Below are 23,077 nucleotides of genomic sequence, written 5' to 3' on the forward strand. Positions count from 1 at the left end.
GTCAGAGGAGAGTGTCCTGGGGCTCTTCTTTTGTTCTCCCCTCTCCATGCTTCATAGGAGCATCCGCAGGGCTCACAGGTTAAGTCCAGACCTGAGTCCTACACATCCAGGGATTTAGCAGGAGGCATTCCCTAGGGGCCATGGGTTAATGGGAGCCTCTGAAAGGAATGCTTGACAGCTCTTTAAGCCTAGAAGAGCTTCCACCTTGTCACAGAACCTGGAAGGAGCTCAGGCTGGGAGGAGGGATGACATCTCTCTGGGCTGTAGAGCCATACCCACCCTGGATGGGGCGCATTCTCCTCGAGAAGGTGAGCTCTTGGCAGAAGGAGGGGAGAAGCAGGGAACCCTGAGAGCCCTGGGGATTGGGCTCAGATTCCACTTCTAAGGCTCTGGGATGTTTCCAGGTAAGATCTGAGGTGAACAGAGGGCTGAGACCTGGGGCCAGGAAGCAGCTCCCTGCTGCTAAGCCCTAGGGCACCGGGTCCTTTAGTCCCAGGTTCATCAACATTCTCACTTTCCTCCCCAAGAACTCATCCTTCTAGCAGACCGACTGAAAATGTATAGAAAGCAATAGCCCCTCTCTGCAGAGCAATGCACAACACACACACACACACACGCACACACACATGCACACACACACACATATATTTCATGCAATTTCAGGGAGTTCACAGATCTTATGACTCTCATCCATGGGCCTTACTCTGTACCAAGAAAAGTGGCCGAGGATTTCAAAGCCCAAGGCCTGAGGAATGGTGAGGATCTATAGTACCCTGGGCACTGTCTTCACCTGAAGGGCCAGGGCTTGCAGACGTGCCCAGGCCGCAGGGCCATGCCTCACACGTACTCGTGGCACAACCTTTGCTGGAAGGTGCAGTAGATTCTGGGAGCACAGCAGCCGCTGGCGTTTCCCAGCTTCCTTCTCCCTGCCCACCAGTAGCTCCATCCACTCCCCATCCACAGTCTCTCATGTCCTCCTCCACGTAGCAGGTCACCAGTGTGTTGATGACTCCACCAGGGAAGTGCTAGCATGGGAGAGAGGGCAGATCAAGAGTGCATAGAACAGTCTCTCCGGTCTTGCCCCGTGACTCCCCAGCTCTCGTACGGGGTGCTATTTGAGTGCTGAGCACCATCACACAGCACCCCCCGTGCTTTGGCCCCCCGCTGAATAAAGAGCTCAGCGTCAGCTGTAACGCTCTCCCCTGCCCCCAGCACCTGTGGGAGACTAGAGTTCAAGAAACAGAGGTACTGGGGGCTTCCCTGGTGGCGCAGTGGTTGAGAGTCCGCCTGCCGATGCAGGGGACATGGGTTCGTGCCCCGGTCCGGGAAGATCCCACATGCCGCGGAGCGGCTGGGCCCGTGAGCCATGGCCGCTGAGCCTGCGCGTCCGGAGCCTGTGCTCCGCAACGGGAGAGGCCACAACAGTGAGAGGCCCGCGTACCGCAAAAAAAAAAAAAAAAGAAAAGAAAAGAAACAGAGGTACTTGGGCTCAGCCCAGGTGCACTCACTGGTCTGCTCCTAGTGGAAGGGCTTTGGCAGTGTGGGAACTTCCTCGGTCCCTGGTGGGTAGAAGGCCCCTCCCCCTCGTCACTCTCTCATCAGGCTCTGAAAGAAGCCTCCATGGACCAGAATGTGGCAGAGGAGGATGCGCCTGGGAAAGGTACATCCTGACCCAGCTGCCTCTCACCATCTGCCAAGCATCAGGCTCTTTGCTCTACCCCTTGCCCCATCCAGGAGGGCACGAAGGTTGGCACCCACCCCTGGCCTTTGGTGGTGACAGGTCCTTAGAGCCCCTCAAAGTTCCATACCAGAAGCGAGGCACTGTGAGAGAACAGGCTCTCTGGGTAGGGTGACAATGAGGAAGGAACCGTGGAATTTGGGCAGCGCAGTGTGACAGAGCTTTACGGGGCCTTAGCAGAAATCCTGAAGGATTCTAGGTGGAGAAACTGAGGCCCAGAGAGGGGAGGGAATGATGGGCAGCGTGTTAGGGCAGTGCTGGAGTTAACCTCTGACCTTCCTGAAGCCTCCGAGTCTACTACACTACCAAATGTAAAACCGATAGCTAGTGGGCAGCAGCCGCATAGCACAGGGAGGTCAGCTCGGTGCTTTGTGACCACCTAGAGGGGTGGGATAGGGAGGGTGGGAGGGAGGGAGACGCAACAGGGAGGAGATATGGGAACATATGTATATGTATAGCCGATTCACTTTGTTATAAAGTAGAAACTAACACACCATTGTAAAGCAATTATACTCCAGTAAAGATGTTAAAAAAAAAAAAAAGTCTACTACCAACTGGGCCTTTTGTTTTGCAAATGCCACCCTCCTCCCTTACCAGGAGGGGTCTGTCAGCCCCACCTGGCCCTGAACCTCCCCAGGACCTTGTTTTCTCCACCCAGAAGGCGCATCAGCGTGGGCCACTAATTCCTCTCCATCACAAGCTGCAAGCCCCCAGGGAAGTTACACCCCCTCATGGGCAGCTCCCAGAGGGCAGGGGGTGGTAGGCAGGTGAAGACTTCTTTTCTGAGAAGGCAGGTCAGCCGGGGAGTCAGCTGCTCCATCTGTGTCCCGGAGAACGCAGCCCACGGAGGGTGAGGAATGGTCCTGTGCGCAGCTACAGCTAAGGCGAGGGCCTGTACCAGTGCAGATGGGTGCTGGCCGGAGTTCCACCCAAAGCAAGGGCCTGGCGGGGCAGCCCTGAGCCTGGAGGCTTTGTTCCCACCACACCAATGAGCGGGGGGCAGCAGTGTGTGTGTTTGTGTGTGTGTGTGTGTGTGTGTGTGTGTTTGTGTGGAGGAGGCCCCCAAAGGCTCCTGTCTCCTCAGGTTTCCGAGCTGGTGAGGTACCCAGTCTTGGGCAGCGAGGGGCTGGGCCGCAGAGTCAGACGTGGGTCCACGAGGAGTGCACGGGGTGAGGGAGGTGTGAGCCTAGCACTGCTTAGCAACCAAAAAAGATGGAGAAATAAATACACAAACCACCTTTCCAAACCTCTCCTGCACTGGAGCTGCGCATCCCTGGGACTGACACCCGGGGGGATGCTCTCACAGTCGTTCGTCCACAGCATCCCGGCTCCCAGCCCTGTGCCCTCTCTGCTATCTTGCTCTGAACTTGTTCTGGTTTCCGTTGCAGCAGTAGCTCCCGGAGGGTGGCATCTGGGCCCACGGATCGCCTAGGCCAAGGCTGCAGCCATAGGAATGCGTCCTGCCCGGCCCGCCTGCCAGGGAGTGAGGGCAGCCCCTGCCTCCAGAGGCAGCGGCCACTGCCTGGAGCCTGGGCTGAGGGCGACGCAGCCGGGAAACCAGTGATGCTGGGCTGGGGCCTGTCCTCCCCTCTACCCCAGGTCTCGTGCTGCCGCTTCTGAAGTACCAGGTGATCTCTCCCCTCCCACCCAGGCTGGGGCAGGGGTGGGGGCGGGCTCTTTCTGCACCTGAGCAACTTCCTGGAGGACGGAGATGAGGCAACTCCTAGAGGTCAGCTTGGACTCGCCCACCTGTGCCCCTGCTCCCTGGAAAGGGCTCTGGAGTGGCCCCCGCAAGCATCTCTTTCCCTGCAGGGAACCTCCGGGCAACTCTCTCCCACCCCCCCCACCTCACACACACACTTGATGAAGAGGGTCCATCGGGTACAGGGGTGAGAGTGCCTGAAGGGCCGCTGAACATCCTGGGCCTGGGAGCATTTGGATACACCTCGGGCCAGGATTTTGAGCAACACTGAAAGTTTGGTCATTTAATAATCCTAGTGACTGGGAGGGACAGCTTGTAGGCAAGCAGGTGTGCCTGAACCTAGTGCTTTGCTGGGCACCTGGGGTGAGGAGGTGGGACAGACCCCGTGCTTGTCCTTGGGGAAGCGAGATGAAAGCCTGGCACAGCTCTAGGGCCAGGGCAGGATGAGGTGGGGTGTGTGTGTGTGTACATGTGTGCGTGCGTGTGTGTTGCAAAGACAGGTGTGGGAACGGAATTCCTGGGGGAAGCAGGAGACATGGAGAGGCCAGGCCAGCTTAGGGGCAAGCCCCCCGCTAGCAGGACACTCCCCTGTTCACTCCGTCACCTCCGGAGCAGGGCCCTGTAGACTGCCAGCCCTCTTTGTCACAGTGAGGCCTTAGTGGCCCACCCTCCTGTCCCCCTGAGGAGCCTCACTAGTTAATCACCATCTTTGTAGAGAGGAGCCATCTGTTTTTTTCTTTCTTTTTCCTTTTTAAAAATGAGGTATAATTGACATACACATTAGTGCCAGGTATGCAACAGAATGATTCAATATTTGTATATGTTGTAAAATGAGCACCATAATAAATCTTTTTAATATCTGTCACCTTACATATTTACAGAGGTTTTTTTCTTGTGATGACGACTTTTAAGATTTACCCTCTTAGCAGCTTTCAAATGTGCAAATAGTATTATTAACTATAGTCGCCATGCTGTACATTACATCCTCGTGACTTATTTATTTCAAAAACTATGGAACACTATGTGAATATGCATGTCATCCGTGCCCAGGCTAATCTTCTCTGTATTGTTCTAATTTTAATTTTTTTTTTTTTTTGCGGTACGCGGGCCCCTCACTGTTGTGGCCTCTCCCGTTGCGGAGCGCAGGCTCCTGGCTCACGGGCCCAGCCGCTCCGCGGCATGTGGGATCCTCCCGGACCGGGGTACGAACCTGTGTCGCCTGCATCGGCAGGCGGACTCTCAACCACTGCGCCACCAGGGAAGCCCCTAATTTTAATTTTTAATTAATTAATTTTTTTAACGGTACGCGGTCCTCTCACTGTTGTGGCCTCTCCCATTGCGGAGCACAGGCTTTGGACGCGCAGGCTCAGCGGCCATGGCTCACGGGCCCAGCCACTCTGCGGCATGTGGGATCTTCCCAGACCGGGGCACAAACCCGCGTCCCCTGCATTGGCAGGCGGACTCTCAACCACTGCGCCACCAGGGAAGCCCTGTATTGTTGTAATTTTAGTATGTGTGCTCTCAGAGTGAGCACAGGAGCCTTCTTAAGGGGCCAGATCTCTTACTGCCCCACCCAGAAAAGTGCCTTCAGAGAAGAGACCCTTTTCTATTGTCGCAAGTTGTCTCTTCAGCCTATCCAGGGACCTCTCCAACACAAGAGTCCTCTCACTGTTGTCTAGAATCCAGCTCTGAACTTCCAGAATGATGGAAATGTTCTATATCTGCACTGCCCCAGGCAGTGGCTGCTAGTCACATGTGACCACCGAGCACTTCAAAGGTGGCTAGTGAAAACTTTTGTTGAATTTTCTTCAATTTAAATGTAGATGTAAGTAGTCACATATGGCTCGCGGCTACCCTATTGGACAGTGTAGGAGGTGATGGAGGGGCCTGTCCACTTAAGGTCATGGAGCCCCAGCATATGAGAGCTGGAGAGGATTCTGACTCCACCCCTTCCTTCTGCAGCGAGGAAGTAAAACCAGGCAGGGCAGGGGAATGCAGAGAATCAGCAGGGACACAAGGGGGTGGGCAGCGTCCCCATCCAGGCCCCTGACTCTGCCAGGGGTGCTGCAGAGCACTCCTGCCTGTGGGAATGCTGCCCTGGAGGAGCCCTGCGGTCCCACCCGATCCCAAGAGGCTGCATTCTAGAGGTGGCCTGGGTCTAGTTAGACCTAGTTCAGTGACTCAGGCTTTTTAATCAAATGAGGGCTGAGCAGCTCCTTTGAAGAGGGGCAGCTTCAGGGTCGTCGGGTAGACGCTGCCATCTCACTCCCTGGCTACACATCCCCTGTAGACAGCCCATGTGGTGGGAGCGGGAGAAGAGACTGCAGCCTGTTGAGTCCCAGGTCTGAGAGCTGGAGGCTAGCTGTGTGCTTGTGCGCGTGACCCCGTTCCCGCGTGAAGCTCTGTACCTGGGATGGCACAACCGAAGCAGGTAAAGCAGGAAGCCCCCAGGACCTGAGTCAGCTGGGCCGGATTCTAAGTCTTGGTTCTTCAGTATTTCACCAGGTGAACTTGAGCAAATGCCTTCCACACTCGGGGCCTCAGTTTCCCCACGTGTAAAGTGGGAATATCGGTCAGATCTCTGGCATTCTACGTTTGGAGGTGATGGTGCCTTAGACTGTGTCAATGGCTCCCAGGGCAGGGCAGAGGTGTCTGCAGGGGCTAGGGGGGAGTTTACCAGTGCACCAAAGGCTGGCTGGCTAGCTCAGCAATGCAGAGCCTGAGCTCGGGGCTGGCTCCCAGGAGCTGGGAGCGCCTTTGGGACCCACAGTCTCCTGCCACAACATTAGCCTTGGTCCTTGAGGGACTGGAGTGGGTACAGACCCGGCTCTCTGCAAACTTCCTACCTGCAGCTGTATAGAGAACTCCACAGTGGATGGATGGTGTCAGTCCCTGAAGGACAGAGTCTCTATGCTGCTCAATGCATCCAGTTTGTCATTCTGGGTCACATGATCACGTGGCCATCTCTCCCTCTGTTTCAAACCCTAGTGCACCCAGGTGCCATGGGGTTGTGAACATGACATCGTCATTCTTTGCCCTCAAAGCTGGTGTTGGGGGCAGGGCACACATCCAGGGGGAGCTCCAGCCCCCGTGCCCCACGTGAGGGCACAAGCACAGGCAGATGGGGCTCCCAGACGGGGCTCCAGCTGGGGGCTAGGGCTGAGGGCAGGGCCTGCCTGGAGGGCAAAGGGCCTCAGAGGGCCAGGGCAAAGTCAGTGCCATTGTTATGCTAATCAGATTTCTTGCAGAGCTTGGGAAGAAGCTGGAGCCCAGGACCTAGAGGGGCCTGGTGAGTGGTGGGACGTCCAGGCTGTGGAGGGCCCTGTGCACAGGTCATCGTTACTGTAGGGGTCCTGGCAGGAATCAAGAGAGTTTCTGACTGCCCAACACAACCATTCTCCCTTCACCTTGCCTCACCCCAGCAGCCGTCTGCAGAAACATCCCCTCTTCCCTGCCCATCCACACGAGGCCTCCATCACATTCTGGCCATTCGACCGTGAAACCCACGACACCCCTCCTGGATGGAGGCGCTGTGCTGGACCCCGGGCAGACAGTGTAGCAGGCGTAGCGCTGTCTTCAAGAGCGTAAGTCTGGCAGAACTCCTCATCCTCAACAAGGTATCTAACTTCTCTAAATCCTTTACGTGTAACAAGGGAATAAGAATATCCCCAGTAAAGGGTAACTGAAAGCATTTGGTGAGAAAATGGAGATAAAGAACAAACACAGTGAGTTGCAAACTTGGCTCCATACTGGAGTCACCTGGGGAGTTTTACACGCCGCAGATGTCCAGGTGCCACTCCCAAAGTTTCTGATTTAATTGGTCTGGGCTGCAGCCTGGGCATCGGAATTTCTACAAACTCCCCAGGGGACATGAACACGCAGCCAAGTTTGAGAACCACCGGTCTAGCATGTCATCTGTGTATAATAACTCATCCCCTTCGAGGGTCCCCACCCACCCTTCTCTGCCACTGAAGGGACGCGCCTGTAATACATTGTCTGCACCAGTGAGCGTGTTGGCTCTGCCTCTGAGGTGGGAGGAGCGGACTCGGAGGCTGGGCACCTGCCTACAGTCCCCGACATACTGGGGGAAGCAACACAGAGAGCCCACTTGACCTTTGAGTGCACAGTGCCCTCCCGCCCTGGGGGACCCAAGCCGCACGTGTGGAAATTATGTGGGAGGTGAGGAAGCTCCAGATGGCCTCGTTGGGACGTGATGCTGCCTGGGGGGATTTGGGGGCCTGGTACTCCCCCAGCACCTTCAGCTTCGTTGTGGTTTCTCCTCATCTGCGCTCAGCTCCTGGGCCCCTAGGCCCTCCATGAACAGCCGCAGGGAGCTGGTGGGGCCCGAGATGAGGATGCACTGGTGTCCACTACCGTGCAGCACTCTGCATAGAGCCAGGTGGGGCGACAGTCATACATACAGACAGACAGACAGAGGCTGAGGGAGCACGGCCGGGCTGCATAGCTTTCCCAAGTGAGAGTAGTCGCCATGTTGGTGGTCGGCTGCTGCAGCGGAGGGTGGGTAAGGTGTGAGCGGGGGAGGGAACATACTGCCCCTCACTCAGCTTAGTGACCCTCCACTGCCTCTCACTAGGGACCCCCCAACCCCATTCCTCTTATCTCCATGTTCCCCCCCCTTCCCTGGACAGAGCAGGCAGAGAGCACGTGTTGGCAGTGTTACCAACCAGGGTTCCTGGCCTCCTTAATCAACAGAATTGTTCAGAGGCCAGACAAGAAATTCAGGCCAGGCTTTATTGGGGCCCCTGCTGCAGCAGGGACAAGTAACAGGTTCCCTTGTTTGCTCGCTCGCTGAGGAGGGGTGAGTTGGATCCTTATGTGAGGTGAGGGCAGGGGTGTGTCTGGGCCGAGGGGTGGCGTAGGTGCTTTGCCCACCCCTTAGGGGTTGTGGTGTGCAGGGAGCACGGGCAGTACCCTGCTTTTGCCCCCAGCTTCTCTTTGTATCTCGTTCAGAATTTGCCCCAAATGCGCATGCATACAGTTATTTTTAGTCCCTTATCGTTTCTTTGTATTTGTGGCTCAAGGAGATGTTTGTCCAGGTGCAGGCATTGCAGCACCGCAGCACTGCAGCAAAGGGTCCCAGGTCCCAGCCTGTCTCAGCTGCGCCCTGAGTAGTGGCTGTACTGGGGGTCAGGGCAGGAGGATGGCAGCAGGATTTTTGGGGAGGGGGGACAGTTGAGGATTCCTGACCATTTCATTTTGATTGGCCAGGAGCCAGTCTTGCTGAGGCTCGAGTGATGGAAATTCCCTTGGTAATATTGGGAGGCCCTGCATCCCAGCACAACCTCTCCCCCCAGCAAATGGGAATTCCTATGGGAAAGATCAGAACCTCGTGGAGACACATAACCTCTAAGACCTAGGGACCGCAGCAACAAGGGAAGTTGGGCATGGGTGCAGGGCCAGGCAGAGGGAGGCGAGCGGATGGCAGGGCTGGGACGCTGCCTCATGAAGCATGCAGAACCTACGGCTTCTCCACCTTTCTTACCCCTCCCCCAGCCCACCCGAAGGTGTCTCTGCGATAGTCCAGCCTCACCCAATAAAGTAGCCCCACAGAAAAAGAGCAGGCACAGGACAGTGAGTAAAACAATGCAAACAAGGCACAACTGGCCCCACCCTCACACGGGTTTGGGTGGCTTCAGGTGGAGCAGGGACACCGGGTGAACAGAGGAGGGGCGGAGCCTGTGTGACCGTCCAGGCGGTCAGGGAGTACTGGTGGGTCCGGACCACTTGGGGCTCATCTCCTTACTTGCATTTTCTGCAGAGAAGGAACCAGCAACGAGGAAGCTTTTGTTCTGGGTCAGCCTAACCAACCTGTTGTTTGTCAGGGTGGGTATGACTCACTCTCATTTGCCCTTCAGGCAATGGTGTCACCAAGTCACTTCCTGAACTCGAGCAGCCTGAGTGGAGTAAAGGAGGGACCGGAGCTAGGGCTCCCGGGGCCCGGTCCTAAGCTGATCTCCCTGCCTTCTTCCCCTTCCACGCTGCGAGATGCCTCCCTTGGCTCGTGGCCACTTTGGGCCCGGTTTTCCAGAGTGCGTGTGCACGGGATGTGGCTCCCCCACATTCATAGGAGGAGCCCTCTGTACACGCACATGTGGCACAGTGTGAAGGTGTGCACACATCACTTTGTGCAAGTGTAATTGCATGTTTGCAAATTCAGCGCGAAGGTGCATGAGTTAGCACAAGTCCTCCCACCCGGCCCTCCCATGATGCCTCAGGATCCCACTGGATATTCCCTCTTCTTCCTTGAGGTAAAGGAGGAGGCACGTCTGCTTCTCCACAAGGCCTGCCTTATCCTGTCTGCTGGCTGCTCATCGCTCCCATAGCCTCCGGGCTCCTGTGCCCTCCAGGATCTCCTTTTCCCAGTTTTCAGTCTCTCTCTTTCCATTAGCTCTTAACTCCATCTACGAGCATGGCTCAGGCATCCACTGGCATTTAGGAACGCCCACCCTTCCTTACCCAGCTTCTCCTGTATCTCTCCCCACCTCTCACCCCACCCCCAACATTCCCTTCCCTGTTGAATTTCTCAGAACAGCCTACATCTGTCACGTCCACTTCCTAACACCAACATCTACCTCTTAGCTGCTCACCCTCTGCTCTCCCTGCTCCTCCTGTAAAAGAGCTCTTCTCAAGACCACCCCTGACTGTGGGACCACCAACTGTGGCCTTTTCTCAATGCTTCCCTTTCTCTTGCCAAACTAGAGACTCCTTTCCGTATTACCTCAGATTTCTCGGGACCCTCACCTTCCTCTCCATCCTCACTGTCACCGGCAGTGTTACTCTGATGACCCCTTGTCTCCTGCTCATACCGTATTTCTAAATCCAACAGCTTGGAGCAGGTCTCATCCCTGCTCAAAGCTGACAGCAGCTCCCCCAGGGCTTGCTGTCCTGCATAGAAGCTTAGCCAGGCACTGAAAATCATCTCCAGTTTCCAGCCCTGTACTCCCTGTGCTCCCGTGACACTCATCACAGGCTAATGTTTTGTGTCTTACCTGCTAGATTATAAGCTCTGTTGGGACAGGGACTCTGTCTTGTGCGCTGTGTTTATGGCTGTACCCCCAGAGCCAAGCACTGTGCTTGGCACATAAGTGCCAAATATCTGTTGAATCAATGAGCAAGTAAATAAATGAAGGAAGGAAGGAATGAATAAAGTTGACTGTCTCTGTGTGAGAAAAGCCATGGGCCTCACAGGAAAGTCCCCAGGTCATTGGCCCTACATACAAAGATGCAAGTCCTTCAGAATCACCAGCTTGGAGCTTGGAGCTCAGCTAGAAGCAGTAGAGCAGGGTACTGTCAATTCCCAGGCTCCAGAGTAGGGTAGAGTGGACCTCTCACCCCAAGTGTGATCCTTGGAGGGGCAGGAGAGCCCTGGGACAAGAGGGCAGGGGGTCAGATGACCTGGGGTGACCCCATATATAATCACCGTGTCCTGGTTCAAGAAGCCTTTGACCTTCTCTGAACTCTAGTGGATGCTGGGTGGTGAATTCTATCCCATTTTCCATGTAGCCAGAGGAGCCCAAGGAATCGTAGTGGCTGTGACTCTCTGGCAGAAGGACATAGGCTCAGGTCTGCTCAAGAGAGGCCCAGGCAGTGGGGCTGAGAGGCAGGCTGTGAGTGGGTGTGGCCAGTGTGGTTGAAGACTTAGGTGCAGGAATGGGATAGTCCTGGAGTTGGGCTCTTGGAAAATGTCTTTCATGGATCAAGGACGGTGATCCTTGAACACTTCTTCTGTGCTTATACCTCTAAAACTTTTGTCTCAAATGACACATTTAAAAGCAACTGCTAACAGTGGGATGGGGAGAAGATTCTGGGCAGAGTTTTCAATAAGAGGCTGTTGACGGAGGATGGGGATGGACGAACACAAGTGCCTGGGCTGCGTTTGAGGAGTCAGTCCTGTCTTGGTCTCAGAAGAGCTGGGACGTGGCCTTCTGGGTGGGCCAGGGGTACCTGGAACTTGCCATCTCACCTTGGTGGCCATCTCTAGAAAATGGGTACCATGTTTCTCCTTTCAGGGCCCGGGGAGCAGAGGCAGAGAGGAAGCAGTTCAAACAGCAGCAGGAGGGCTTACCTGGGTGGGGGTCAGAAACACCCCCAGGCTGGGGAGAGGCCCGGAGGTCCTGGGTGTGACTGCAAGCAGCAGAAAGAGAGCTGCTCCCGATGCGGGGCGGGGACCAAGAGGTTGGGTGAACCTGTGTCAGAGGTGACTCTGGAGGCCTGGGGGAGGGCGCTGTCTTAATCCATTTGGGCTGCTGTAAAAATAGTACCATAAACTGGGTGGCTTCTCAACAACAGAAACATTTCTTACAGTTCTGGAGGCTGGAAGGCTGAGGTCAGGGTGCTAGCATGGTTGGTTCCGGCGAGGGCCCTCTTCCGGGTTGCACACTGCGGACTCCCCTTGTCTCCTCTCGTGGTGGGCAGAGGGTGAGAGAGCTCTCTGGGGTCTCTTTTATAGGAACATGAACCCCATTCACGAGGGCTCCCTCCTTGTGCCCTAGTCACCTCCCAAGGACCCCACCTCCTACTACCATCACATCGGGGTTAGGATTTACTTAATGGATTTGGGGGAGACAAACACTCAGTCTATAACAGGTGCTGGTGCTGGTCTTCCCATAGCACTGGGTCTGTAGGGATGAAAGAGTCTGCTTGAGGGGTTGGGGGGCCTTGGGCTTTGGGGTCTTGCCTGGCTCTACCCTTAGTGCTTAGGGTGGGATTAGGCAGGTTGTACAAGCTCTCTGGGTTTCCATTTTGCAGCAGGGAATGGACGGGGCTTCTTGTTTTAAAACTTCCAAGGAAGTGGGAGACTCAGTGAGACAAGAGGACAAAACAAAAACATTGAAAATGAAGTAAGAACGTTCCGAGACCTTTGATGAACCACTGGTGTAGAAGAAGGTCAAGCTGTGCTGAGCCTGGTCACAGAAGCACCCACCTTAGGTCACACATCCCTCCCACCCGCCAGTGACACTTGGGCTGGGGTGAAGAGCCTCTGACTTGTCCCAGAGCTCCTTCCCACTCAGTGTGCCTCAGGCTTTCCAGCTGTACAATGGGGATTTTCTAGGGTGCTCATGTGCTCCTCAGCAATTCAGTCCAAGACAGTAGAGAAAGAACGGACCTTGCAGGAAAGAAAGTCTTAGGTCCAAGAGAGAAAGGAGACGGGGAGGAAGTGAGGGGCTGAGCATCCAGGAGGTTGATGAGGACGGCAGAGCCGTTGCCGCTGCCGAAGGGCAGTCTCTTGGTGAACTGGCTCCACTTAGTACGGAGCCTGGCCACATTCATGCCTCCTTGCTCCTTCCGGCTTTTCCAGACTGAGAGCATTTTCTAGAGGGAGATTCTGGCCCAGGGAGGGGGAAGGAAAAATAGAAGAGGCCTGTACTCCCACAAAGGCAGAGTCCCTAAAGCCACCCACTGCTTCTGCTACTGCTTCCCCCAACCTTAACCCAGGCACCTAAGCCTCACGCTTGCTCCCTGTGGCCTCTGAAGGAGGATTTCCAAGTCTCCACCAGTCAATTGCACCGGCATTAAATAAACCTCAGCTAAGTGCCTCGTGTTGTCTATGACCTTGATCACTGCAAGGCCATTCACTCAATCATCCATTCCATTATCTCGTGCTGAACACCTACTCTGTGATTGCCCTGTGCTGCATGCTGGAGATATAGGTAAAGATGATTACTGCTGCCTTCAGGGAATGCCAGCAGGCCGGGACACAGACAAGATGCAGTGACATCTCTGAGCAGATGAAGTCTGCGCCTCGTGATGCTGGCTGGGGGAGGCAATGCCACGTAGGTCCTATAGGTGGCAGCAGATGCCCATCGCAGCCCGCAGGGGCTCCTGGACACCTGGGGGCAGGTAGCCAGCCAGGTGCCAGGGGGTGAAGTGGACCTATGGAACTGGGTGGAGCAGGGAGAGAGGACATCACCTCCAGAGAGTCTGTGTACTTTGTCCTTAGAAGGATGTGTCTGAGCCTAACTCCCAGTTCCTCAGCATCTTGTCCAGACACCTTCCCATCACCTTTGGGAGGCAGAATTAGTGACCTTGGAAACTCACAGCGTACTGCGCTGCTGCTGGGTGAGTGCCAAACATTGTACATACACCCATGTAGGCTTCATAACAACCGTGCAAACTAGCTGTCCTTATCCCCGTTTTATAGACGTGGAGACTGAGGCTCACAGGGATGTAGGTGACTCAGAAGTGATGGAGCAGGGATTCAAAGCAGCTGTGGTTGACTCTGTTTCTATAAAAGCCCCCTGGGTTCTGCTGACAGGAAGCCTGCTTTCAGATGCCTGGAGGAAGATGGCCCCAGCTGTTGTGTGGGGAGCGGCAGGACCCCAGCTCAATTTAACTTTGCAAGAGGCTTTCCCCATCCAGATGGAGATTCCCTCTTTCTTTTCAGCTGCTAGTTCTCCTTTATTTCCACTCTCCTTGCCTTCCCATTCTACTGACCGTCCCACCACTGTGTCCAAGAACATGAGTTCTATTTTCACACCTCTCCGTGTGATACGGTAGGGTGAAATGACTTGTCATATTTGGTTTCCTGTTCACAAAATGTTTTTACAATTATGATCTTATTTGATTCTCAGCCTTCCCATGAGGTGGGTAATTTTATTATTCCCATTTTACAGATGGGGACATGGAGGGCCAGAAAAGGTTTTACCTCAAAGAAGGTGCATTCCCCACTCTTGATTCCAAAGAGCCTCTGCTCTGGAACTTGACTTTTACCAATCTGCTTTCAGAAAATCACTTCCTTCTTCCTTTCCTTTTCCCACCCAGGTCTTTAATCTTCAAAGCCCCTCATCCAGGAAGCTTGCCCCAAGGCCCACAGTCCATACTGGCTTGCCGCTCCTTGGGCTCCTGCTTCTTTCCCCCTGGGTGCTCACAGCCAGCACTGCATGACCTAATGCTTTGGAGGCAGTACAGTGTGGTGGGAAGGAGGGCATAGTGGCTGTGGGGTGGTGCCTGAATCCCAGTGCCTCCCCTTACTTCCTAAGTGATTCTGAGCAGCTGACCTACCCTCCCTGGGCCTCCACTGAGCCCCGCTATAACAATGGGCTTAATGGCAGTGCCTAGCTCGGAGGGTCTCTGTGTGGATCAAATGAGCTGCCCACTGGCCAATAAATGTAATTGCATATGTATAAGGCAATGAAAGCAGCTTGAGAACTGGAATCACTCCCAAAGTGCCTTGTGTGTTGCTCTGCACAGAGCAGTTGGTAAAATTCCCAAAATTGTGTTTCAAAAGCCTGAGAACCCTCTCCACCCTGACCAGTTCCTGGCCTGACTTCTCCTTTGGAGGAGAACAAGGGAGGAAGGTTTTACCTCCCTCTGCCCTCCCCCGGGACTGGGGCTGCCCTAGGCCTGAGCTCACTGTGCCCTTGTCCTAGCCTCCCAATCCCGCAGTTCTCCCCGGGAACTTGGGGAAGGGGAAGTAGGCTTTGGAAACAACCCATCAGGCATGTGTCCAAACTCAGCCTCTGACTTATGGCCTAAGGTTTGCTGTTCAACCTCCCTGAGCCCTGATAACCCTCATCTGTACAATAGGACTGTTGGTTTGAGATGAGGCATGAGAAAAGATGCTGTGAAACCTAAGCATTTACAGGCTTAGCAACTGCTACTGTTATCAAAGCCCACCCTCCTCCCTTAGGTCCTCTGGTCCCACCTGAGCTTTCTAAATGGAAACCCCCTTTCTCCTCATCATTGGGCCCTCTCCCAACCCTGCCCTTCCCCTTCTGAGCCCTAACGAATTGCTTGTTCTCACAGGGCTTGGCACAGAACGGACGTTGTCTTTCTCCTCCTTCCTCTTGGCTGCCTTAAGCTTTTCTTTTGCCTTTTCGCTGCTTTTTAGATCTTAACATTTATGATAATCCGCCTTGTAGTACTAATAACAGCTGAGTCCTTACAACATTCCCTGCACTGTGGTAAGGGCTTTCCATGCATTATCTCAATAAATCTTCAGAGCATCCCTCTGCAGTAAGTCCTGGCATTATTCCTGCTTTAAAAATGAGTAAACTGAGACTTGAGGGGTTACTCGACAAGAGGAAACTTGTCCACGGTTTTGGACCTGGTTAGCGCTGCTCGTGGAGCAGCGCTGCAACCCAGAAATTCCCCAAATCCAACTCTAGTAGCCTCGTCTGCTTCCCTGAGGGAGCTCACCGTGCCCACACCCTTCTAGATACTTCGGCTGTGAGCCCCCTGAGGGCAAGGGCATGTCTTAATTATCTCTGAGATCCACACTGCGCCTAGTGAGGGGTGCCTAATGGGACCCTCATTAGGTAGGGGAATCTCTTTGCCCTCCCTCTGCCTGAGTCGCTGTCTGAAGGCACTGGGGTCTGCGTGCGGGCTGGAGGTGCAGGAGCCCCGGAGCACCAGCAGGCGTCCCCCGTGAGGCATCCTGCCCCAGAAGTTCTATGCCACTCCCCCGTCTGGGGCTGTCTGTCTGGGATCCACTGAAGCCTGTCGCCGTGGAGCCCTTCTCCTCCTTTTGCACACTCCATACGTGGGGAGGTAGTCATTCTCCTATGCGTTGATCTATTATCCTGGGGCAGACGGCAGGGCAGCCAGTAACAAGTCTTACCCACAGTACCTAGCTAGGTGGGGGAAGGGTAACCAGCAGAGGGGCTGGAGGAAGCGGGGCTGTGGGAGAGGAAGGCTGTGCCCAGTGACGCCAGCAGCTGCCCCATCCCAGCCTGGCCCTGGGCTCCCTAGAGGGGGCAGAAGCTGATGAGGAAAAGCACTGCTCAGGGACAAGGTCAAAGCTGAGATGGGCATAGAGCCTAGATTTCCAACCTCCCAGCTCAGACCCCACCCCCATGCCCTCGAAGCTCCAACCTCTGTACTAACCTTGGCTGTGCCTGTGTCTGGCCTCTCCCAGGCTGTGTCTCAGTGTTCCCATCTGGAAGATGTGTGAGTCCTCCTGCTTGTTCCCTGACAGAGCTGGGCCCAGGGGCACGGATGCTGCCTCTCTCCAAGCCTCTATGAGCAGCAGCTGTTTATGGGAAAGTGCACCACAGACTGGCGTGAGAAGAAGCACCTAGTGGAACCTTCTGGAAGTGGGGAGTTGGGGGAAGGGGGGCTGTCCATCCTCAGTTTTCCTAGTATTGGGGGGAAGGATGGGCAGCCCTCGGGGTTTGGGGAGGCTTCTGCAGACAGGGCAGTTTCTGCTTGGCCCTAACTCCTTTTGGGGCCCCATCTCTCTGCTCTTTTCCCTTTTCCCTGTAGCTTTCAACCAGTCTGGGGCAGCTCCTTAGAAACACATTCACTCCCCAAGTCTCAGGAGGGGTGCTATTTATTCAGCCTACTATGCTCTCACTTGGTTTTGCCCTGCTGATTCTTCCCAGGCCCACTTTCAATATTACCATCTCCTCGGGGAAGCAGGTCCTGACTCCGCCTGGAGTTGACTGCTTTCTCCTGTGGGCCCCGCAGCACAGGAATGAGCCCTACTTTGAGAGCACTGACCTCAGTTACTTACGTGTATAGGCATCTGCCTCTCGCCCAGCACAAAGTAGGGGATAATACTTATTAAATGAGTGAATTAGTGAACTGTGATGGACAGTGCAAAGAGCCCTGGACCAGTTGCAGGGGCCTGGGTTCTAGTTCTGGCTCTACCATGGACTTGCTGTGTGATATTGGACCCGTCCCTTCCCCTCTCTGGGCCTTAGTTTCCAAAGAAGTACAATGAGGCAGGAGGCTAGGCGGGCTCTCAGATGCCCTCCAGCTCAGGCCCTCTAACATTCTCAGTTCTATGGATCTTTCTGCTGGGGGAGGAAGTAGAGTCCCAAAGGGAACGGCATGTGCAAAGGGCCTGTGGAGAGGAAGCAGCGTGAGAACAAGGGGCTGAAACAGAGCCAGCATGGCTAAAACAGACTGATGAGAGGGAATGGGAGGAGAGGTGAGACCGAGGAGGCAGGGGATGATGAGAGCAGATGCTTCCTGTGCGCCAGGCCCCATTAGAAGTGCTTACCACATTCAATTCTCATAACAACCTGTGAGGTAGGTACCATTATTGCCTCATTCATAGATGAGGAGACTGAGATCAGCAGGGTTTAGAAGGTAACTTGCCCAAGGTCAGACTGACAGAAAGTGACGGGAGAGTCGGGCTGTAAATTTAGGCAGTATGACCCAGAGCTCATTCCATAGCTGACTTGAGTGTTGAACCATAACGGTTCTTGAACCCCACATTAAAAAGTCCTATGTTTACCCTAGAACCCATGGGAAGATTTTGATGGTTTACGCAGGGGATGGTGTGATTAAATGTGTTGTTCAAAGATCACTCTGGCTGCAATGGGACTAGAACACTGTAATATACCCGTTAGGAAGCCATGGCATTTGAACTCTAGACTTACAATAGAAGCTTGAACTAGGGTGGGGGCATGTGGTGGAGATGAAGAAGATTGGACTGAACGGAGCAAAATTTAGGAAATAAAATTCACAGAAGAAGATTGGACTGAACGGAGCAAACTTTAGGAAATAAAATTCACAGGACTTGGGGATTAATTAGATATAAGGAAGTAAAGGAGAGAGAGGTTTCCGGACGCCTGGTGATACATAGGGTGGAGTAGGAGAGAATGAGGATTCCAGAAGGGAAAGAAGGTTGAGGAGATCATGAGTTCAGGGACCTGTTGAGTGTGGGGCTACTCATGAGACATCCCAGGGGTGATATCAAATGGCAGGTGGATCTATGCATCTGGTGAAGGATTTATGCATTGTTTGCAATTGGTACTTAATGCCATGGGTCTGAATGACATTAGCCAGGGAGGAAATACAGAGCAAGGTCAAAGGCTCCAGATTTAATGGACCAGCAGGGAAAAGAGTCTACACAGGAGACCCAAAGGGAGTAGCCAGAGAAAACCATTAAGTGTCCCTGAAGCCACAGAGGACTGTGTTGAGCAATTGGTCTGTGTGACTCAGGGTAACAAGTGTATGTGCAGCCATGGGTGCTTTTAGCAGGAACTGTTCAGTGAAGCGGAAGGGCAGGAGACCAGGCATGGGCTGAGCCATGATGGGAGGGGGGCAGGCAGCTATTCTGAGAAGCTGGGCTGTAAAGAGGAGGAAAGAAGGGACCAGGGTGCTGGCTGGGTCAACATCTGTGTGGATGGTGGTCCATCCAGGCTGATCCTGGGAAGCTTGGGGTGAAGGAGGTCTGTGAGTCAGGAGCCAAAGTCTTTGCTTAATGATGTGGTGGGACCTGGAATCCAGTCATGACAGTAGTGAGTGAGTGGAGAGGGTCCAAGGTAAGAAAGCTTCTCCCAATGTCACCTCAGCCTTGAGCCTATGACACAGGAGGAAACCAAGACTTAAGAGGTTAAGTTATACATCCTAATTCGAGGGGGCGGGTACCCTGCCCCAGAACCTTGTTTCTCCCTCAGTGAGGCCGTCTGCTGATGCAGAGTCGGTCACGAATCTCAGGAGAGGGATGCTATCTCCTTTCCTACCAGCAGGTCTGACACGATTGTGACCAGTCATGGCCAGTGGGGGAGACTGACCACCCATCCTTCCTCTCCCTCTCCTCTCCCCAAACCCTAGAGCAGGCAGAGCAAGGAGCAGACAGGGAACAGGTGTGCAGGGGTGGTGGGGAGATGGGGCAGCCCGGGGACTGCATCCGAAGGAGAGTGACACCAGCCACCGTTTACTGAGCACCTACAAAGTGCTGTGAAGTTCTTCGAATGATAATATTTCATCTGGGCAGCCCTATTACGTGGCTACTCTCATTTCCACTGTTCAGACAAGAACATTGAGGCTTTAGGGAGCTTAGAGAAGAATGGGCTGAGGGCTCTGCCTCTTGACTCTGGGACCCCTTCTGTGGCTGTGGTGTCAGAGAAGACTGGCAGACCCAATGGGACTCAGAGAGAGTGGTACTGCACTGTGGCGGGCCGTGTGGAGTGATGCCAGCACCAGAAGGGACAGCTTTTTTTTTCCAACCACTCCACATGGCTTGTGGGATCTTAGTTCCCCAACCAGGGATCTAACCCATGCCCCTGCAGTGGAAGCGTGGAGTCCTAACCACTGGACTGCCAGGGAGTTTCCAGTAACAACTTTTTAAAGCTCCACACCCAGAATGGTGCTGCAGGACCCACACATATATTTTGAGTCAAGATTCAGGACTCTGATGCGATAAAGGCAAGTTCTGGTTTGTTTTCCCAAGTTTCTTTTATTTATCTCCTGATTTCTTTTTGTTGTACTTCTTAAGAGATCTCCTTCACTTTGTTTTCCAACACTTTTATTACCTTAAAACATTTTTGCTCTCATATTTTTAACTTCAAAGGCCCTTTCTGAGCCTCTGATGATGTCTATTTTTATTGCACCCACTACTTGCTTTATGGATGCAAAAATTTCCTCGTATGTCCCTGGAAGAGATTGATGACAGACGAATTTTTAAAAACGTCATCTCTGCATCCTGCATTGTCTCTTTTGTGTGTGTTCGTTTGCTTTGGTCTCTTCTTCCAAGCTGGAGGCTTCCATTAAACTCCTCTCCTCTCTATTCATGATTGAGAAGTAAGAGGAAGGGCCGAGAAGCTCAGTGTATGTGGAAGAGGCTCGTGAACTGGTAGCGCGAAGTACCCCATAGCGGAGGCTCTGAGTTGGCTTTCCCTGGGGCACCCTCCAGTGCCAGTATCTGAAGGTCTTTTTGTTGAGATCTCTATCTCCCATCTGGGGAAAATATACCTTTCCACCTCCTTTCTGGGGACAGAGATTGGGAAGGTGCTGAAAGCACACCAGTCCATATACAGACTAACACACAGCTTCTATTTTTCCAGCCCCTGTCTGTGTTCCCACCCTCACTGTGTTGAGTGCATCTCTACTGGACACGATTGAAGTGTCTCTACTGCAATCTCCAAGAAAGGAACCTTCTGGCCTCTTCCTGGTGGGGTAGCGTGATAGCATGGCTGTGTCTGCAGGGGAGAGGGCACAAGGGAAGTCTAACTTCTCCGTGACAGATTCTCAGCCGGTGCCCCTGTTTCCCGTCCAGGCTTCATCTCTTCCGGACACATTCCAGTCCCGAGACCTGGTCCTGGGGTGCATCCGTCATGTTCCCGCCGCATAACCCTTGCTGGCTCTGCTGGCTAAACGCTCCCTCTGATTTCTATCTTCAAAATCTGGTTGTCATTTTTCATCAGCCATGGTTTCCTCTCCCTGCTCTTCATCCTTGAGGGTTTATACCTTTCTTGTTCCTTTGCTGTCTTTTAAGAGGCTTAGGGAGAGAACAGACATAAATGTGTCGAAAGTGATACTTGGTAACATTTTATGAAGGTAGTATGTTGAAGGAATAGTTGTTAAGACCATATTGGACAGACATTAAAGAAACCACGGGAAAACAAAACAACAATGTGGTGAAGATGGGGGCTATCTGTCCTGTCCTAGCGCCCCCAACACCGAAAGGAAGCCCTGCCCCTGACTTCCAGCTCTGAGCCAAGCATGGGACCATGCTGGGCTCTGATGTCTTTTAAAATGGAAGGTAGGGATTGGCAGGATGCACTAAAGCTGAGAAAGGGCATACTAGCTTTCCCTGGACTCCTGTCCCTCACCTTCTTGAGACCATGCCTGGACCCTGGAAGCTGCAGGTGGAGGGATAAGGAGGTGGGAGCGGGGCAGCGCGGAGGGGGCAAGAGCTCCTTGCCTGACGCCTGGTGAAGTTCGAGGGGAGAACTGCTCTGGGGATAGGTGGCTTCACCTTGGTTGTCACCAAAGGAGTGTGGAGATCTGTGAGACAGAGTTAGGCTGACTGCCAGCCCTCCCTCCCAAGACAATTCATTCAGAAAAAAGGTTGGCTCTGCTTAAAAGGGTGTGGGCCAGACAAAGAGAGACTGCCGTGTGTTTGGAGTGAGAATGTGGGAGTCCGACTCTTGACTCTGTAACTTTCCAGTTATGTGACCTGGGGCACACTGCTCAACCTCTCTGAGTCTCAGTTTTCTCTTCTGTACAATGGGCATAATGTGCCCACCTCATACAGTTGTTGTGAGGATGAAATGAGGCAGCCCTGTGCGTGGCATGCAGTAGGCACTCAAAAACTGACATTTAAAATATGAAAAGTGATGTTGGAACGACTCCCTGCATCCCAACCCCTTCCACTGCTTATATTCTTCCGCAGTGGTGTATGGCCAGCCCACTACTACTGTAACAGATTCACCACAAGGGGCGATACCTATGAAGAGAGCCCCCTCCACCTTTCCCCTTCAAGGGATGCCCAGGCCCTCCTGGTTCCTTGCTCCTTGGGCACTATTTGGAGATTCCAGGAAGAAGTGTGTTTGGGTTTGGGCACCTCTAGGTGCCCAGGTCTCTAAGCCTACCCAGAGTGGATCTGGAAAGAGAGATGGGGGTCCCTGGGGCAAATAATGTCTATACCCTTCACAGCCTCCAATCTACCCTGTACCTTCCCTCCAATCAGGACAGCAGGTCTAGTCAGGCTGGGAGCCACATGAGGCAGAAAGATCCCTTTTGTCCCATGCATATTCCCATGCCTTCCCAAGGGCTCATAAGTGCAAAGCCCAGAGTCTTGCAAACAGTAGTCCCAGGCCAAGAAGCATGAGACAGGCAGATCTCCTCCCTTCCAGCTATCTGCTGAAGCAGGGCCTCCACATGGCTAGGTCCTGGAGGGCCCTCAGGCTGCAGTGGGAGCTGACAAAGCCTAAAATGTAGCTGGAGGAGCCCACACCACACACAGGGTCACACAGTGGCCTGTGCATGAACACACACATTTCTCCTATTTACCCTCACATGCACTTACCTCTCTCCCATAGACAAGTCTGCTTCTTCTACCAGAAAGCACATTCCACTCCCCTACCTCTGAAGCAGCACACACACACACACACACACACACACACACACACACACACACGCACACTCCTATCTGCCTAAACTTCTGAAGAAGGGGCAGAAAGGCTAAGAACAGAATTCAGAGACCCATCAACCTCTTTCTTTCTACCCATAGTCATCATCAGAGAAAGGAGTGGTCCAGAGACTAGGAGAAAGGCTGACTTCACAGAACAGTGTTGAGTTTGTGATTGTTTACCCAGAAGTACAGAGACACACCCCTGGCTGTTTGGGGATGATATGCCCTCTCCAACATCAACAGCATCACCCCTGTGGTGACACGCTATGATATGAGCTCAGGGCAGTATGCGTAATTTGAGATCCTGAGGTCAGTTTCAAGGATAGAGATGGAGGTGGGGCAGGTCGTCACCTTCCCATGCCAGCCTATCTCGTTGCCATAGCAACACAGCTCTGCCTTCATCCCCTGGAGTCCTGGTTTCTGTCATGGGTGGAACACTGTGGCACTTCACTATATGGTCCTGGGTACTGCATTCCCTCTGGGAAAGAACATTTCCATCCTAGACCAAGCAGGATAGGGGTGGCCTGAGGCTGTCAAGTAGGGCTGGGTTTTCTCATTTGGGGGGAATGTGGGTTTCCTAGGGTTTCCCACTGACAAGCTCTACTCCTTCCTACAGCAATTCCAACTCACGCAGCTATCGGGCCCCTGGAAATGTCCCCATAGGTTGACTGCCCTTTCTTGATCTGCACCACAGCTGACTCTAATAAAAACCCTGCAGTCTCAGAGAAGTGTCACAGTGCAGTGGGGGAGCCAGACTCTGGTGTCAGGAGCCCTGGGAGCGAGTGTTAGGATTGCCAGTCATTGG

The 23,077-nt window shown here is 53.7% G+C and overlaps 2 pseudogenes; both read right to left on the reverse strand.

Moving 5' to 3' along the window:
- The window catches only part of LOC132515479 (small ribosomal subunit protein uS2-like), a 107,174-nt pseudogene extending 96,794 nt beyond the window's left edge, over nt 1-10,380 (reverse strand).
- On the reverse strand, nt 4,446-4,526 carry LOC132516548 (U6 spliceosomal RNA; annotated as a pseudogene).
- Nucleotides 10,381-23,077: the final 12,697 nt, after the last annotated feature.

This window comes from Lagenorhynchus albirostris, chromosome 2 (assembly GCF_949774975.1).
Source record: "Lagenorhynchus albirostris chromosome 2, mLagAlb1.1, whole genome shotgun sequence".
NCBI lineage: Eukaryota > Metazoa > Chordata > Mammalia > Artiodactyla > Delphinidae > Lagenorhynchus > Lagenorhynchus albirostris.